Genomic DNA, 18,197 nt, shown 5'->3' on the forward strand with positions numbered 1-18,197 from the left:
TCCTCCACAAGCACAGAAGGAAGTGGGCCTCGAGAGAGTTCAAACTGTGATACCGACCCTAGTTCTGTCCACTCCAGGTTCCCTGAGCAGATCACTTGACCCTCCTGAGCCTCAATTTTCTACATAAACTGAGCTCAGTGATTTGTTCTAAAATCAGCCTGGATGTTGCTGTTGAGGCATTTTGGAGACATGATAAACATCTACCATCTTGCCAACAAAGGTCTGTACAGCAAAGCTATGATTTTTCCAGTAGTCACATATGATTCTGAGAGTTGGACCATAAAGAAGGCTGAGCATCGAAGAAGTGATGTTTTTGAACTGTGATGTTGGAAAAGACTCTCGAGAGTCCCTTGGACAGCAAGAAAATCATATTCATTGTAAGGACTTGCTGAAGCTCCTGATACAAAAAGCTGACTCATTGGAAAACACTCTGATGCTGGGAGAGATTGAGGGCAAGAGGAGAAAGGGATAACAGAGGATGAGATAGTTGGATGGCATCATTGACTCAATGGATATGAGTTTGAGCAAACTCCAGAAGACAGTGAAGGACAGGGAAGCCTGGCATGCTGCAGTCCATGGGGTCACAAAGAACTGGACATGCCTGAGCTACTGAATAACAAAGTCAGTCGACTTTAAGTAGATTATTCCCAACAATGTGGGTGGGCCTCAGCCAATCAGCTGAAGTCCTGAAGAGCAAAGACTAAGGTTTGCTTGAGAAGGAATTCTACCTCAGGACTGTAACTGAAAAGTTCCCCCTTGGGTTTCCAATCTGTATGCCCAATTGCTCAGTTGTTTCCGACTCTTTGCAACCCCAGGGACTGTACCCCACCAGGCTCCTCTTTCCATGGGATTCTCCAGGCAAGAATACTGGAGTGGGTTGCCATGCCCTCCTCCAGGGAATCTTCCCCATGTCTCCTGTGTCTTCTCCATCACATGCAGGTTCTTTACAGCTGAGCCACTGGGGAAGCCCCAAGTTTCCAGCCTGCCAGCCCCCAGAAGCACACGAGCCAATTCCTTAAAAGCAAATCAACACATCTCTCCGTCAATTTCTATCCCTCTCCCCTCATTGGTTTTGTTTCTCTGAAGAACCTTGACTGATTCAAGGATTGATTCAGTAAAAAGAAAAGTGATGAGAGGGATTTAAAATTATGTAATTTCATAAAACTAAGAGATTAAGAGAGGAAAAATCCCTCTCAAAGAATTGAGCTGGGGACTTCCCTGGTGGCCCAGTGGCTAAGACTCCATGCTCTCAATGCTTGGGGCCTGAGTTTGATCACTGGTTGGGGAACTAAGATTCCATGTGCTGCAACTGAGATCCAGTCCAGCCAGACAAATAGTTAAATAATTATATTTTACATTAAATTAAAAAAAAAAAGAATTGCCGTAGGCATCAGTAGGAAATATTCCTTGTAGAAATGAGAGCTGTCCACCCATGGATTGACTGAACTTTATGAAGACATCTTTGGGTCATATGGATAAAGAAGTTGTCACATATATACAATCCAATATTACTCACTCATAAAATAGAACGCATTTGAGTCAGTTCTAGTGAGGTGGCTGAACCTAGAGCCTGTTATACAGAGGGAAGTCAGTCAGAAAGAGAAAACCCAACATAGTATATTAATGCATACTTTCAGAATCTAGAAAAATGTTATTGATGAACCTATCTGCAGGGAAGGAATGGAGACCCAGATGTAGAAAATGGACTTGTGGACACAGGTGGGGAGCAGGAGAGTGGGATGAGTGGAGAAGGTAGCATCAACATATATACACTCCCAGGTGTGAGACGGATAGCTGGTGAGAAGTCGCTGTGTAGCACAGGAGCTCAGCCGGGCGCTCTGTGATGACCTGGAGGGCTGGGATGGGGGAGGGGAGGGAGGCTAAGGAGGGAGGGGATGTATAATCATGGCTGATTTGCCTTGTTGTATGGCAGAAACCAACACAACACTGTAAAAGTTTTTTTTTTTAATATATTTAAAGAAAAAAATAGAGTACATCTTTGGCACAAAACTGGGGAAGTGACTGCAGCCACTGGACAGTTCATTTAAAACCTGGTATCTACAAAAGCAGGTCCCACATGTTAATCCGCATCAAGCTAGATATGGGATTAAGCTGGACACCACAAAGAACAACCAAAACAGATGGAAGCTGCAATGCCCAGCAGAGGGAGTGATGCCTTGGTGCAAACAGTGGTCGCCAGGGGTCTCCTTGTGGCGGCTGACCTGTTGGGGAGGACCTGGACACAGTCTGGGGACTTTCAGAAATCCCTGAAGTGACTTTGCAGGAGTGGAATCAGCTTGAGCATGCCTGCGCTGTGTGTTGCCAGCCAATAAAACACAATTTTCAGACAGTTTTGTTACTAAACCACAATCAATTGAAACATTTGGAGGTACATGGTTGTGGCGGGTAGGCTGTAAGCTTAAGTGCTGTGTGTTATGTATCATGTAATTCCTGTGTGTTTATTCACTCTTCAAAACTTCAATATCCACAGAGCTGCAAATGAGCTAGTAGCACCAAGGCTCAGCCTGAATGAGGTTTTCTGTCTAGAGAGGTATTAATACAGGGATGCATGCATGCTAAGTCACTTCAGTCGTGTCCAACTCTGAGACCCTATGGACTATAGCCCGCCAAGCCTCTGTCCATGGGATTCTCCAGGCAAGAGTACTGGAGTGAGGAGCTAGTTCCTTCTCTAGGGCATCTTCCTGACCCAGAAATTGAACCTGCATCTCTTGCATCTCCTGCATCGGCAGGCAGGTTCTTTACCACTAGTGCCAACTGGGAAGCCAAAAACAGGGATACCTAAGTCAAAATGATCTTTTTTCATTGCACCCAGAAATCCATCTCTTGATAATCGGTCCCTTGCTTTAAGGCTTAAACAATCTCAAAATCTTCACAGGTTTAAACACAAACAACCCGGCAGAGCACACAAAGAAAAGTCTTTTTTTCTTTTCCCCCAAGTGATGACTCATTCTGTCGTCTGGGACTAAATGCAGCATACATTTCACGAACGAGAGCAGGTTGGTGCATTTAATTCCAGCCTGGAGAAGGACTTGCAAACCGCTTCACCTCTCAAAGCAATAAGAACTTCAACCAAGAGGACATTTTAGAGTCATTCTTATTTCAAGTCTTCTATCCTGGCCTAAAGTGGGTCACTGAAACTCAGATGAAAATTATAGAAGTAGGGACTTCCCTGGCAGTCCAGTGGTTAAGACTTCACCTTCCAATGCAGGGGGTGTGGGTTCAATCCCTGGTCAGGGAGCTAAGATCCCACATGCCAGAAAAACAAAAGAGAAAATAGAAACAATATTGCAACAAATTCAGTAAAGACTTTCTAAAATAAATTACAGAGGTGGTGGTTGAAAATACCAACCTACTACATTGCTATTGACATATACACCCAAGCTAATATCTGCTGCTATAATCTGCTCCTGTTTAGTTGCTAAATCATGTCCGACTCTTTGTGACCCCATGGGATTTTCCAGGCAAGAATACTGGAGTGGGTTGCCATTTCCTTCTTTGTGCAAAACTCTTCTTTTTTTCCTTCTCTCTTCCCTTCCTTTACTTTTTTCTTCCTTCATCTCCCTGGGCCCCCATCATGTACCTTCCTTAACTCTTAAACCCCCTCCTGCCCACAACCATAGGCAAAATAGAAAAGTGAATCAGCATGTGACCCATTGCTAAGTCTAGAGTAAAAACATCACCCAGATTATCTCCCCACTAAAATAGTTGGAATTCCCACAGTCGGGAAGGGAGAGGAGGCAAGTGACATTCCACCGTGCGTTTCTGGAGGACTGCTTCCAGTGGTGGGAGTCACAGAGGACTGCCTAAGACTTCACGGGGCATAATTTCTGCCCTTGCTGGAACTGTGAGAACATCTGTGGGTCATGAATCTTTGAGGAACAGTTGACACTGTGGATCCCACAGCAGTAGGCATTTGGCAAGAATCACTTAAATCCATCACTTGCTTAAATGTACCTATCAAATGCTGGGTAAAGTGATGACAAGCTAGATACAGAGGTTCCTTCCCTGAAGACGTGTGTGGCTCAGTCATGGCAAAAAGTCCTAGAGATTTTCCTTCATTTGCTCATTTCCTACATGCCCAAATAACAGGGGAGTGTTTGGGACTCGTCCAGGAACCAGAGGGGGCTTCCCTGGTGGCTTAGTGGTAAAGAATCCACCTGCCAATGCAGGAGATGTGGGTTTGATCAGGAAGATCCCTTCTTGGAGGAAATGGCAACCCACTCTAGTATTCTTACCTGGAGAATTCCATGGACAGAGGAGCCTGGCAGGCTACAGTCATTGGGATTGTAAAGAGTTGGACAAGACTTAGTGACTAAACAACAAGAAGGAACCACAGAGGCTCAGAAACGACCTCACCAAGAAACACCCAAGGCCAGTCGTAATGATACATAGAAAACAGGAGACAACATTGGAGAACTCCGTTTTAAACATATAGATTTTAAAACTGGAAGGATACACCAAAAAATGTTATTGGTCATTATCTCTGAGTGGGGTATGATAAATATTCTCCTCTTCTGCAGGTAACTCGAGCAGCTCCTGCTCTCTCACCGGGATCAGACCTCTTCTCCATTCTATTGTGGAGCACAGCCCCTCCTCTCATAGGCATCCTTTCTGTGAGTTTGAGGCACTTGACCTTCCTTTCCCCAAGCAAAGGCAGGCACGTGACCAGGACCAGCCAGAGGATGCTGGTCAATGGCTGCCCACAGTGGCTAGGTCAGGGATGTGCATGGGCTCTGACCTTGGACATCAGCACCTTCCCTGGAGCATCAGGAAAGAGGCATGTCTTCTCTCTGGGTCACTGTCAGCTGGTGAAAGTGAAAGTGGTTTGGTCGTGTCCAAGTCTTGGCAGTCCTATGGACTGTAGCCCACCAGGCCTCTCTGTCCATGGAATTCTCCAGACAAGAATACTGGAGTGGATTGCCATTCCCTTCTCCAGGGGATCTTCCCGACCCAGGGATTGAATCTGAGTCTCCTGAATTGCAGGCAGATTCTTTACTGCCTGAGCCATCAGCGAAACCCAAAACTCAGCTAACAAGGCCGCCGTTAACCTAGAACTGACAGCGTGACTTTTCTTGTGGTGGTGGTTTTGCCACCTCATTAAGACAGCCTTCTGACACAAAGCCAAGATGCAGGAAAGTAGAAACAAAATAGGAAGAGAGAGAGACTCGCTCAAGAAATAGGACCTCTATGTAGGAAAAACTTAGGGTTACCAGGGCTTCCCTGGTAGCTCAGATGGTACAGGATCTGCCTGCAATGTAGGAGACCCAGGTTTAATCCCTGGGTCAGGAAGATCCCCTGGAGAAGGGAATGGCAACCCTCTCCAGTATTCTTGCCTGGAGAATTTCATGGACAGAGGAGCCTGGTGGGCTCCAGTCCATGGGGTCACGAAGAGGCAGACACAACTGAGCAACTAAGCACACACACACACACACACACACCGGGGAGTAGCGGGAGGGATAAATTGAAAGATTGGGACTGACATATACATATGACTATAGGCCTGGCGTGCTGCAATTCATGGGGTCGCAAAGAGTCAAACATGACAGCGACTGAACTGATATATAAAATAGAGAACTAATAAGGACCTACTGTATAACACAGGGAACTCTACTCAATACTCTGTAATGACCTATATGGAAAAAGCATCTAAAAAAGAGTGGATGTATGTATAACAGATTGCTGTACACCTGAAACTAACAACACTGTACATCAATTATACTCCAACAAAAATAAAGGAATATGGTATTGGGTTTATGGGAGAATGGACACACGTGTGTACGGCTGAGTCCCTGCCCTGTTCACCTGAAACTACCACAACATTGTTAATTGGCTCTACCCCAGTACAAAATGTTTTTGATGTTTAAAAAAATATTTTTAATGTGATCTCTAGAAAGAATATCATCTTTCAGTCCAACATTACCGTTGATCCAGAGTTTTCTATTAATAAAACCTCACCAAAGCTCTTGACTTTTTTCACATTGAGTCATACATTTTCCTGTGTTCAGATGAGCTTGGATGGGTTTCTGTCATCTGACAAGAAGAGATGCCTGACACATCCTTTATGTACTTTTTTCACTTCCCAGATTTTGATTATGAATATACATTGTTTAAGTAGTCAGATATTGTTGGTTTATTTTTTAAAGATAATTACACAAGAAAGTCTGTAATTCTGGTTAGAGTTGTCATACTGCCTAGTCTATTGCATTTTTTTTTTTTAACTGGGAAAAGAAAATAATTTTTTATTGATTTCTCCTAGGTCTTCACAAAGATCTTTCTTAAAAATACTCTGTATTGACCTATATGAGAGAAGAGTCTTAACAAGAATGGATATATGTATATATATAAGCTGATTCACTTTGCTGCACACCTGAAACACAGCATTGTAAATCAACTATACCCCAATAAAATTCTTTAAACAGTTTTTGGAGTTAATATATGTTCTTTTGCATAAGGTGGTCAACCTCCAAGTGCCCTATAAACCTACTCTCACTAGCTCATTTCCAAGAATCTAGTGTATTATTTGTGGATTGTTTGTTCTCTCACCCTTTCTATACTGAATTTTTTCTTATTTTCACTATCTAGCCTCTGGGTAGCCTCCTTTTATAAGTGGCTCAAAAGCATCAAAGAGACAAACTAGGTTTTCCAAGCAGACAGAGGACAGTGATGTAATAACTGCAAGTCCAAAGCCCCAGGGTATGACTCATGGTCTACAGGGTTGTCCGACTTAGTCTAGACCCACAGTCCTTTACAGAGGCAGGACTTGTCCTTCCAAGCATCACAGATGTCAAATCCCAGAGTTCGTCCAGAAAAATCATCAGAAAGTCAAGAATAATGTCTGAGTCTCAACTTCCACAAATCAAATAAGGAAGGAAAACAGACTACAGATTTGTCCTCTTGCTAATATTTCAAGTCTGCTTTTTAACTGAAACAAACTAAGGCTGGGAAGAAAAAAAAAAAAAAAACTTGCCAAAAAAATAGCACAAATCCCACGATGACAAGGGAACAATAAGTGGGTCTGTCCAAGCCTTACAATTTATGGTGAAGAATCACACTGCATGTCATGTGGTAAGCTGCAAAAAAGAGAGAGAGAGAGAAACTTTAAGAAAGGAGATGATTCCTAAATCTGCACTGAGAGAGAGAAACCTTCAAACAACCCTAATATGGTCATGTTGTGAGTAACTGAACAACTAAATTGAGTCTATTGTAAGAAAACAAATTTGTTGAATACAATGTGGCAAGTTCAAAAGAGAGAGAGAGAGAAAGAAACTGTAAGAAGGGAGAGGAAAATTACTTTTTCTGAGACTTTTTTTTTAAAGAGGAAATAAGGCAGAAATGTTCTCATCTGATTAAGCTGGCGTAATGGGCCTGCTACAGGGTAACTATAGAGGAGAAAACTCAAGAAAAGGAAAAGAATATAAGTAATCATCACTAAAAATATTCGGCAGAAATTAAATCTCAATGTCTACTCGGGGAAGAACTTCCTTTTCTGAAGATGGCCTGATACTGCTTTTCAACAGCTTGAGTGACACCTAGTGTCCAGCCAGGGAAGTGAAGTAGTTCGCTAGTTGAGAATCACATGAAAGCTTCACATCCTCTGTGGAGGATTAGTTAAAACAGACCCTCTTTGTTCCTTTCATCTCAGAAACATTTAACAGAAGCTGCAGGCAGAGTTGTTCAAGTGACCAGCATTGTCAACATTAAGCATCATGACTGTGGGCAAGTCACTTGACTCTGGACTAAATACCCCAGTGTTTTCCCTTCAAGTCACAAACGGCTATTTGTCGAAAAGTTTCCATGGAGAAACATACTGCAGGAACTGTTGGTTAAATAAACGCCGATAGGTTTCATTACTGCAGAATTTCTCAGAGTTTCTTTTTAAGTTCCTGTGCATTGTCAGTTTCCAAGAGTAAGCTATGAAATGCAGTGTCTTCCAACTTGACTGCATGGAGAACAATTTTTTTCCCCCAGAGCATCTTGGAGGACAAGGTTCCAACAGAACTCTGAGAAATGCTATGTTGAAAGTCCCTTCAGTTCTAACATTTTATGACCACATGTGGTTAATTATAAATTATTAAAGGCAATACCATCACTAAGGCTACACAGTTAAATGCCATAGTTTAGACATGTTGTATCAAATTTTCACACACATTAAAAAAAAGCAATCAAAGTCAAAATACATCAGTGTTTGAACTCTAGAACTTATACATTAAGTGCTTTAAAATCCAATTTCAGGGATGGAGATTCAAGACGGAGGGGACATATGCATGCCTACAGTTGATTCATGTTGATGAATGGCAGAAACCAACACAGTATTGTAAAGCAATTATCCTTCAATTACAAATAAATACATTTTTAAAGCCCAATTTCAATCTAAATTTTAAGGCAACTTTAGATTCCATCAAGCTTATTTTCCTATTAGTTTTTGTTCCAAGAGCTGTTAAAGTATATCTCCTGATGGGCTATATAATTCATTCCATTTAAACTTCATGTTAATTCACTTATTTAAAAAAAAAAAAGGCAGGAGGACAGGAGGTGGGGGAGGGAGAGAGAGCAGCCCCTTGATAACTCAGTTAGGTAATCCTGCACCCTTAATTAGATGAGAAAAACCTTAACTTTATCCCCTGTTTGACAGGAGCACAGAGATACATTCCAGATACTGCACCAAAAAAAAAAAGAAAAGAAAGAAAAACCTTTAGCAAACAGATGGTATCATTCTGTAACTAAAAACATTCTCTAATCATATTTAAATTACTAATATGCATTTCAAGGCTTATTAACAAAATATAGTATTGATCAAGACCTTCTAAGGCCAATTAACGTCTCCAATGTATAGATGTAAAGACTTCGCAAATACTTCTCTCTCTACTTAAGAAGCAAAAGGATTCCTCTTCTTCCCACATCCTACTCCCCGCCCCCTGGACTCGGAGTCCCAAGATTTCCAGGGAAATCTGAAGTTAACCCCAAGCCCTCAGGTTCCTCAGTTCAGTAAACTCGCTGAGAAGGGGACCTCCCCACCCTTCGCCAGCCTAAACTCCCCACTCCCACTCCTCTATTTACTGAGCATTTCAAAAATATACTGACTTTTCTACCAGATATTTTATAGTTACCTTGGTCTAAACCTAATCCTCACAATTGTCTGGCAGAAGGACGGGAAGGAGGCTGTCACCCTGTGTATTTACCATGTGAGGACACTCAGGCTGGGAAAGGAGAGGGACCCAGTCTCCCAGAGCCTCCCAGAGGATTCCCACTCCATCGGGCTCCACACTAGGCTGCGGTCCCGAGCAAATAGCGGGATGCTTCTCTTCAGATTCTGACCTCACCATTTATTAGATGATGGTTTTGGTTAAGTTCCTTAACCTCACTAAGTATCAAATGGGCATATTGTGGCAGACACTTTATAGAAAGAGAAGGATTAAATTGGTTAGTACATGCAAGAAACTAATCATGGATTTTAGAACATAATAAATGCTAATTAAAGTTTCTACTAATGACTTAATTTCTTTATTCTTCCAAAATGTGTATTGAGCACTCACTCTGTACAAAGCAAGGGAGCTGTGGTCATTGCCCTCATGGATGCTGTAGTTCTTTTATTATCATTGTTATCATTTACATGAGCTCTTGGGCTTCCCAGGTGGCTAGTGGTAAAGAACCTGCCTGCCAGTTCTTTACCCAGGAGATGAGGGTTCGATCCCTGGGTCAGGAAGATCCCATGAACAGAAGAGCCTGGAGGGCTACAGTTCATGGGATCTGCAACTGAGCACACACACACAAACAGTAACAGGAGTTCTTGAGCTAATCCTCTAAAGCAATGTAATAGTATACTTTTCCCTCTAGAGGGAGCTCAAGGAACTGCTTCACTCCACCTTTAAAGAGTTGTTTTTTGTGTAGGTCAAGGACAAAAGAGAATCCTAATATATAACTAGATCATTAATCACAGGATATAACTTTTGTGAGACTAGGTGTAGCCTTTATGGGTAGTACAAACAGAACTGAATTGGAAAAAAATATATTTTTTGGAATCTTTTCTGCATGAAACCAATTTTTAATTGTTCTTGTCTATTCATGTATATGGTATGAGAGACTTTTCCAAGCATTATCCTTATCTTTTAGCCTTTTCATACTGTTCATGGGGCTCTCGGAGCAAGAACACTGAAGTGGTTTGCCATTCCAAATCAACCCTGAATATTCATTGGAAGGATTGATACTGAAGTTGAAACTCCAATACTTTTGACCATCTGATGTTAAAAGCTGACTCACTGGAAAAGACCCTGATACTGGGGAAGACTGAAAAAAAAAGAAGAGGGTGACAGAAGATGAGATGGTTAGATCACATCACTGAGTCAATGGACATGAGTTTGAGCAAACTCTGGGAAACAGTAAAGGACAGGGAGGCCTGGCGTGCTGCCATCCATGGGGTTGCAGAGAGTCAGACACGACTTAGTGACCAAACAATACTCCCTATCTTTGGAAGCCCAGAAAGAATAAAGGTGGGCTTTAAAAAAAAAAAAAAAAAAAGCAGGTATACAGTGGGATGCTTCGGCTTTCCACTAGTCTAGGCAAAAAGGTTTATCCTGCTGGCCTGACCAGGTTAACAAACCACATAGTGGGTTTGGCTTTGATGTCTCACTAGGATTAAGGATGCATTTGCCTCAAGAGCGTTCCATTCACTTAACTCTTGGGACCCTCATAGGACCGAATGCAATGACGCCAGCGTTTGGATACTGTTCACAGACCAGCTAATAATACAAAGGAGAATTTTGTAACTTTTGTATAGATGGAAAACAGACTTGTGCTTGCCAAGGGTGAGGAGGTGGAGGAGGGACGGATTGGGAGTTTGGGATTAGCAGATGCAAACTAGTTTATAGGATGGATAAACAAAGTCCTACTGCATAGCACAGGGAACTATGTTCAATATTCTGTGATAAGTCATAATAGAAAAGAATATGAAAAAGAAAGCATATATATATTATATATATATAACTGAGTCACTTTGCTGTACAGCAGAAATTAATACAGCATTGTAAATCAACCACACTGCAATTAAAAAAAAAATCAGACCCATATAATGATCCTGTTTCTCTGAAATAATGAAAACTAGCACTAGAAAGATAAACTCATTTGCTTCAGGTCACAAATCTAATTAGTTTTGAACAAATATCAGCAGAATGGCTTGTAATAGTTTAATAGTTACATTATTTCAACAGGAACTCCAATTTTCAATAAACTCTTCATGTAATCAAAATAAGTGACTTGAGACAAATTAGGATAGGAAGCTACTCCAAAAGGAAAATTATTTTAGTAAAGATGATGGAAGGTATTTTTGTTCTGTTGCCTTTGTTTTGTTCTTTTTAAGACAACAGAAGGACTCTGAGTTCATACATCAATCTGAATGAAAGAATTTTCTTTAGAAGCCTGGCTGACAAGGTTGCCAGGAAATCAAGAGGTCATGTGTCTGAAGAAGTGAAGTCGCTCATTCGTGTCTGACTCTTAGTGACCCCGTGGACTGTAGCCTACTAGGCTCTTCCATCCATGGAATTTTCCAGGCAAGAATACTGGAGTAAGTTGCCATTTCCTTCTCCTGGGGATCTTCCCAACCCAGGGATTGAACCTGGGTCTCCTGCACTGCAGGCAGATGCTTTACCATCTCAGCTACCAGGGAAGCTGTGTCTGAAAAAAACCACTTCTAATTGTGCTAATGCCACAGAAGAGTGCAACTCAAAGAAATTATTTTTAATGCAAATTATTTAATACTTATGAAAATTGTTATAAAACACGCCTGCTTTTCATTTAGAACCAAGATCAAAACTATTAACTTAATTTTATCCTCCTTATGCATGTTCAGACCTAGAACATAAATACACCCCAATACATACCAACGCACACATACAGCACACACATGCGTGTCCTTGTGGACATGCCCATAAACGACATTTCCACTCAGAGCACTAATCTCACTCCCTTCCCTTCTCATGAAGGCGTGGTGGTGACACAGAAGCTGGATGCAGGCAGAAAAGATGATTGCAGTGGAGAAAAGGAAAATTTGCAGAATGTTGGATAAAACAGATGAGAGATGAGAAGGGCTATTCTCTAATAGCACTTGATTCATTTATTACCTACCTCGACATGATTTTAAGTGACTACGATCTTATCAAAACTTCCTTGTTATAAAACACTATCAGAAAGCACATCAGTGAAGTTACTCAAGGTTGCCCCATATTGTAATTCTAAAACAAATGGAACAAAACTGGACTTTTGTTCTTTTCTTTGATCCTAGTCGATCTGTAACTGGTATGATATCACTGGTGCCATGTCTAGAGTAATAATTCACAGAATCAGAGGATTTCTGCTTCAGGAAAGAACATAGCCCAATGCTCTTGCTACAGCAACTAGAGGTAAAAAAGTGGATGAATTACCAAGAGCATACTTCAAATAGGGCTTCCCCAAGGTCTCAGTGGGTAAAGAATCTACCTGCCAGTGCAGGAGACACAGCAGACCCGGGTTCAATCCCTGGGCCACGAAGATCCCCTGGAGGAGGAAAAATGGGCAACCCACTCTAGTGTTCTTGCCTGGAGAATTCCACGGACAGAGGAGCCTGGTGGGCTACAGTACAAAGGGTCACAAAGAGTTGGACACAACTGAGCAACTAAGCACGCATACTTAAGATAAAGCAGAGTTATGAGGTGTGATGGGAACTGGGTAAACAGGAGTCACAAACCAGGGCAAGTCTTTCCAGGGGGAAGGGGTGGGGTCTTGGCTGATTCTGGATGAGGACTGAGGAAAGTGAAATCAGCAAGGATTCTGGCAGTCTGATGGACTGATTAGAAACAAGAGATATCCAAAGGGGGCGAGGCTTTCCCCCAGAGGACTCATGCTGGATTCTGGCAGAATGGGCAGGAGGCTGGGAAGTGAAATTCCCCATAACTCATGTTTCAGGAAACACAGTCCCTCTAGAAGGATGAGGTCTGCCTCAAACATATGAAGCAATTGGAACTCTCACATGTTACTACCACACTGGAAACCCCTTTGACGGAATCTGGTAAACACATATATGTGATGATCCAGAAATTCTACTCCTGGCTAACTACCCAAAGATATGGACAAGGATGTTATTTGTCATATCCAAAACTGAGGGGAAACCCTAATGGAGTTGATAAGTAGAGATATATTTACATAATAGAATACAAAGCAAATTAAAAAAAAAATTACCACTATTTTCACCAACATGAGTGAATCTCAGACAAAATGTTGAGGAAAAAACTCCCCTCAAACAAAAAAGAGTGCATACTGCATGATTCCATCTTTAATGAAGTTTAAAAATGAGCAAAACCAATCTTCAATTATATAGGTCAAAATAGTAGTTAGTTTTATGGAGGTATCAATCGGCCAGGGGCATGAGGAAATGTGCTTATATCAATCTAATGGTACTTCCCTGGCTATACACACACATAAAAATTCATTAAGCTGTACATTTATATAAAACCTCAATTTAAAAATTAGAGGAAAAAAAACCCCTACGTGGAATAATTTAATTTTAGAACCAGAAAGAAGCTTAGTGATCATCTTAGCCAATTTTTATTTTACATTTTGGAAACCAAGTCTCAGGAAATTAAGAAACTTGTTGATGCTATGCAGGTAATGTATTCACTTGTTCAGCAAGTAATTACTGGAAGCTTACTCTTTGCTGACACCGTATGAAGATACAGGTTATCAAGACAGACACGTCACCTGTTTTCATGAAATTTCTGTTTCTAGCTGTAGAAACAGAAATTAAGCAAATAACCTAAAAAATAAACATGTAACGGCAGATTGCGATAAACGGTGTGAAGGACCAACACGTGGTGTCTGAGTGATCACACCTGGAGCACAGGCCCACCTGGTGGACAGATTCCTGCTCCCTTGCTTCCAACAACACTGCCTTTTCCCACCCACTTTGAACTTTTAAAAAACTAGGAAGAAATTCTAAATCTTCATGAATTTATTCTGGAGAATGTCTCCAGACTTCCAATTTCTCCAGACTTCAAAGGGCAACCTTTAATTATAAACCACAGGCAAAACAATAAATAAATGTCAAGGGGGGGTGACCCTCAAGAATTGCCAAAAAGGACTCCATTTTGTCAGGAAAGGAGCTGCTCAAGTTTGGGGACTTGACATTAGCTTCCTGTTACATCTCAGCTCTTTAGATTCACGAGGTGGATGGCCCGGCAACAGTACCTCAGCCCCTTTTCCCTCCCTCTCCTGTTTATATGACATTTATGTAGGTTCAATTGTTATAAATTAGACAACTTGGAAAACAGGACCAAGATAAATCAATATCAAGACAGCCAAGATCTCCATAATAAAGTTAAAATACACACCACGTCTAATTTCTTCAGCAACTCACAGTCTGTGACTTCAAGGATTTGTTTCAAATGACGCCGGCTTCCGCTCAGGCAGATTATCTTTCCAAAAAAGCTGCTCAGCTTTGCCTGCAACAAACATGAGTCTTCAGTGAGTTCAGTTTTCTTTGATAAGAAACACCCATAGAACCACTGAACTTCCCAGATGGCTCAGGGGGCAAAGAATCTGCCGGCCAATGCAGGAGACACAGGAGAGGCGGCCTCAATCCCTGGGTCCGGAAGAGCCCCTTGAGGAGGAAATAGCAACCCACTCCAGTATTCTTGCCTGGAGAATCCCATGGACAGAGGAGCCTGGCGGGATACAGTTCATGGGGTTGCAACAAGTTGGACATGACTGAGTGACTAAGTGCATAGTACCATTATCTTAAGTTTGGGTTTCTGAGATGAAGATTTGAGTGAAAGTAGTTCATTTCGGAGCTTACCCAAGACATCACCAGCGGGAAGATGGCGGAGTGAGAGAGAGAGACGGAAGGGAGGGACTGCGTACACCTGAAATGAATCAGGCTGGTCCTGATAAGAGCCTCTGGATTGGTCCACCCAAGGGCAAGGAGGCTGGGGTACTTATTACCATCCATTACCATCCATCAGCGTTTGAAAGCCTCACCTGGGGACCTAGCTCCCTGGTGCCTCCAGCTATCCTTGTGTGGGCTGAGCACACAAGTGGAGGAAAATGGCAAATGCTAAGGGATTATGAGTGCCCACCAACAACGCTGGCCACACGTGCAACAAGTAGTTGAGCATTAGTGCAAGAGTGTGCAGGAGGTTGGTTCTTAAACACGAGTATCAGGCGTGTAGAGGAAACTGGTTAAACGGTTCGGTAGAGAGGATTCAGTTGAGAGGATCTAAGGCACATTCTCTTTCAGAAAACAAAAATCATGGCATCTGGTCCCATCACTTCATGGGAAATAGATGGGGAAACAGTGGAAACAGTGTCAGACTTTATTTTTTTGGGCTCCAAAATCACTGCAGATGGTGATTGCAGCCATGAAATTAAAAGACACTTACTCCTTGGATGGAAAGTTATGACCAACCTAGATAGCATATTCAAAAGCAGAGACATTACTTTGCCAACAAAGGTCTGTCTAGTCAAGGCTATGGTTTTCCAGTGGTCATGTATGGATGTGAGAGTTGGACTGTGAAGAAAGCTGAGCGCCAAAGAATTGATGCTTTTGAACTGTGGTGTTGGAGAAGACTCTTGAGAGTCCCTTGGACTGCAAGGAGATCCAACCAGTCCATTCTGAAGGAGAACAGCCCTGGGATTTCTTTGGAAGGAATGATGCTAAAGTTGAATCTCTGATACTTTGGCCACCTCATGTGAAGAGTTGACTCATTGGAAAAGATGCTGATTCTAGGAGGGATTGAGGGCAGGAGGAGAAGGGGATGACAGAGGATGAGATGGCTGGATGGCATCACTGACTCGATGGACATGAGTTTGAGTGAACTCCGGGAGTTGGTGATGGACAGGGAGGCCTGGTGTGCTACAATTCATGGGGCTGCAGAGTCAGACATGACTGAGCGACTGAACTGAACTGAACTGAACTGAAGGCACATTCTTGGCTTCCCAGGTGGCTCAGTGATGAAGAATCCACCTGCCAATGCAGGAGACACAAGAAGCACAGTTTCGATCCCTGGATTGGGAAGATTCCCTGGAGAAGGAAATGGCTGGAGAATTCCATGAACAGAGAGGAGCCTGGCAAGCTATACAGTTCATGGGGTTGCAAAGAGTCAGATATGACTGAGCACACACACAAGGCACATTTTTTACTTTAAAAATTGAAAAGCAGTATGTGAATTCAGATGGCCAACAGGCAAAGGAAAAGATATTCAACATCACTAATTATTAGAGAAAAGCAAATCAAAATGATGATTAGGTACCACCTCACTCTGGTCAGAATGGTCACCCTCAAAAAGTCTACAAATAACAAATGCTGGAGAGAGTATGGAGAAAACGGAACTCTCCTACACTGTTGGTGGGAATGTAAATTGGTCCGGCCACTATGGAGTACAGTATGGGAGTTCCTTAAAAACTAAAAATAGAACCACCATATGATCCTGCAATCCCACTATTGGGCATATATCCTGAGGAAACTATAATTAGAAAAGATATATGCATCCCAATGTTCATAAGAGCACTATTTACATACAATAGCCAAAACATGGAAACAACCTCAACGTCCATGAACAGATGACTGGATAAAGATGTGGTATGTTTATACAATGGAATGTCACTCAGCATAAAAAAGAAGAAATAATGCCATTTACAGCAGCATAGACGGACCTAGAGATTACCATACTAAGCAAAGTAAGCCAGACAGAAAACATCATATGACCTATACGTGAAATCTAAAAAAAAGATACAAACGCACTTATTTACAAATTAGAAACAGACCCACAGACAGAAAACAAACTTACAGTTACCAAAGGGGAAAGGGGTGAGGCAGGGACGAATTAGGGGTTTGGGATTAGCATATACACACTACTGTATATAAAATAGATAACCAACAAGGTCCTACTGTAGAGCACAGAGAGTTATATTCGACATCTTGTAATAACCTACAAGGAAAAAGAATCTGAAAAATAAAATACACACATATATATATTCTGTAGCCCACCAGGCTCCTCTGTCCATGGAATTCTCTAGGCAAGAGTACTGGAGTAGGTAGCCATTCCCCTCTCAGGGGATCTTCCCAATCCAGGGATCAAACCCAGATCTGCTGCACTGGGCAGATTCTTTACCATCTAAGCCACTGCTGCTGCTGCTGCTGCTAAGTCGCTTCAGTCATGTCCGACTCTGTGCGACCCCATAGACGGCAGCCCACCACGCTCCCCCGTCCCTGGGATTCTCCAGGCAAGAACACTGGAGTGGGTTGCCAGTTCCTTCTCCAATGCATGAAAGTGAAAAGTGAAAGTCAAGTCACTCAGTCGTGTCCGACTCTTCGCAACCCCATGGACTGCAGCCCACCAGGCTCCTCCACCCATGGGATTTTCCAGGCAAGAGTACTGGAGTGGGGTGCCATTGCCTTCTCTGCTAAGCCACTAGGGAAGTATATATATTTTTGTATGTATGCTGCTGCTGCTGCTAAGTTGCTTCAGTCGTGTCTGACTCTGTGCGACCCCATAGATGGCAGCCCACCAGGCTCCGCTGTCCCTGGGATTCTCCAGGCAAGAACACTGGAGTGGGTTGCCATTTCCTTCTCCATTTGTATGTATATATATATATGTATTATTTATACATATATATATACTTCCCTGGTGGGAAGTATAGATATATTATAGATATATCTTATATATATACATATATTACAGTAGATATATAATATATATTATAGTTGATATATTATATAAAATATATTATTATATTTATAATATATTTTATATAAAATAAAATATATATTATACTCTATAAAATATTTTATAAATTATACCTTACAATATATTTAAATAATATAAGTATGTAATTTATATTATATTACATGATAATATATTTAATAATAGTATATAATTATAATATTTGGTTATATTAATTATACATATTAATTATATATGTATAACTGAATCACTTTGCTATGTACCTGAAGCTAACCAACATTGTAAATCAACTATTATTATACTTCAATAAGAAAAGAGAACAAGGGATTTTAAAAATGAAAGCAGTATGTGAATAAAGCTCTCTCTTCTTCTGTTATTACATAGAACTGTGGGCCATCTGTGATCCAGGTGTAATAATCAGCAGAATTGTTTTTTCCCAATTGGATGATGACACCGGATCTTCAGAGTTGC

The 18,197-nt window shown here is 41.6% G+C and overlaps 1 long non-coding RNA gene and 1 other non-coding gene across 9 annotated transcripts in view; both read right to left on the reverse strand.

Moving 5' to 3' along the window:
- LOC147346107 (uncharacterized) overlaps window positions 1-15,688 on the reverse strand; it is a 321,158-nt gene extending 305,470 nt beyond the window's left edge. For 6 of the 8 annotated variants that reach the window (XR_015153454.1, XR_015153452.1, XR_015153451.1 and 3 more), the window contains exons 1-2: window positions 14,840-15,688; window positions 14,376-14,486 (exon numbers count right to left, since the gene is read on the reverse strand). This is a non-coding gene — a long non-coding RNA (uncharacterized LOC147346107). Of the gene's footprint in view, window positions 1-2,014; window positions 2,313-3,240; window positions 3,260-14,375; window positions 14,487-14,839 lie in introns of those variants that run through there. The other 2 variants (XR_015153455.1, XR_015153457.1) reach the window with 2 other exon arrangements.
- TRNAC-GCA (transfer RNA cysteine (anticodon GCA)) lies at window positions 11,609-11,680 on the reverse strand. Its single transcript has one exon. It is a non-coding gene; the product is annotated as a tRNA-Cys (tRNA).
- Window positions 15,689-18,197: the final 2,509 nt, after the last annotated feature.

Source organism: Bos grunniens, chromosome 24 (assembly GCF_055505025.1).
Source record: "Bos grunniens cultivar Pamir isolate PY7600 chromosome 24, Bosgru_T2T1.0, whole genome shotgun sequence".
Classification (NCBI taxonomy): domain Eukaryota; kingdom Metazoa; phylum Chordata; class Mammalia; order Artiodactyla; family Bovidae; genus Bos; species Bos grunniens.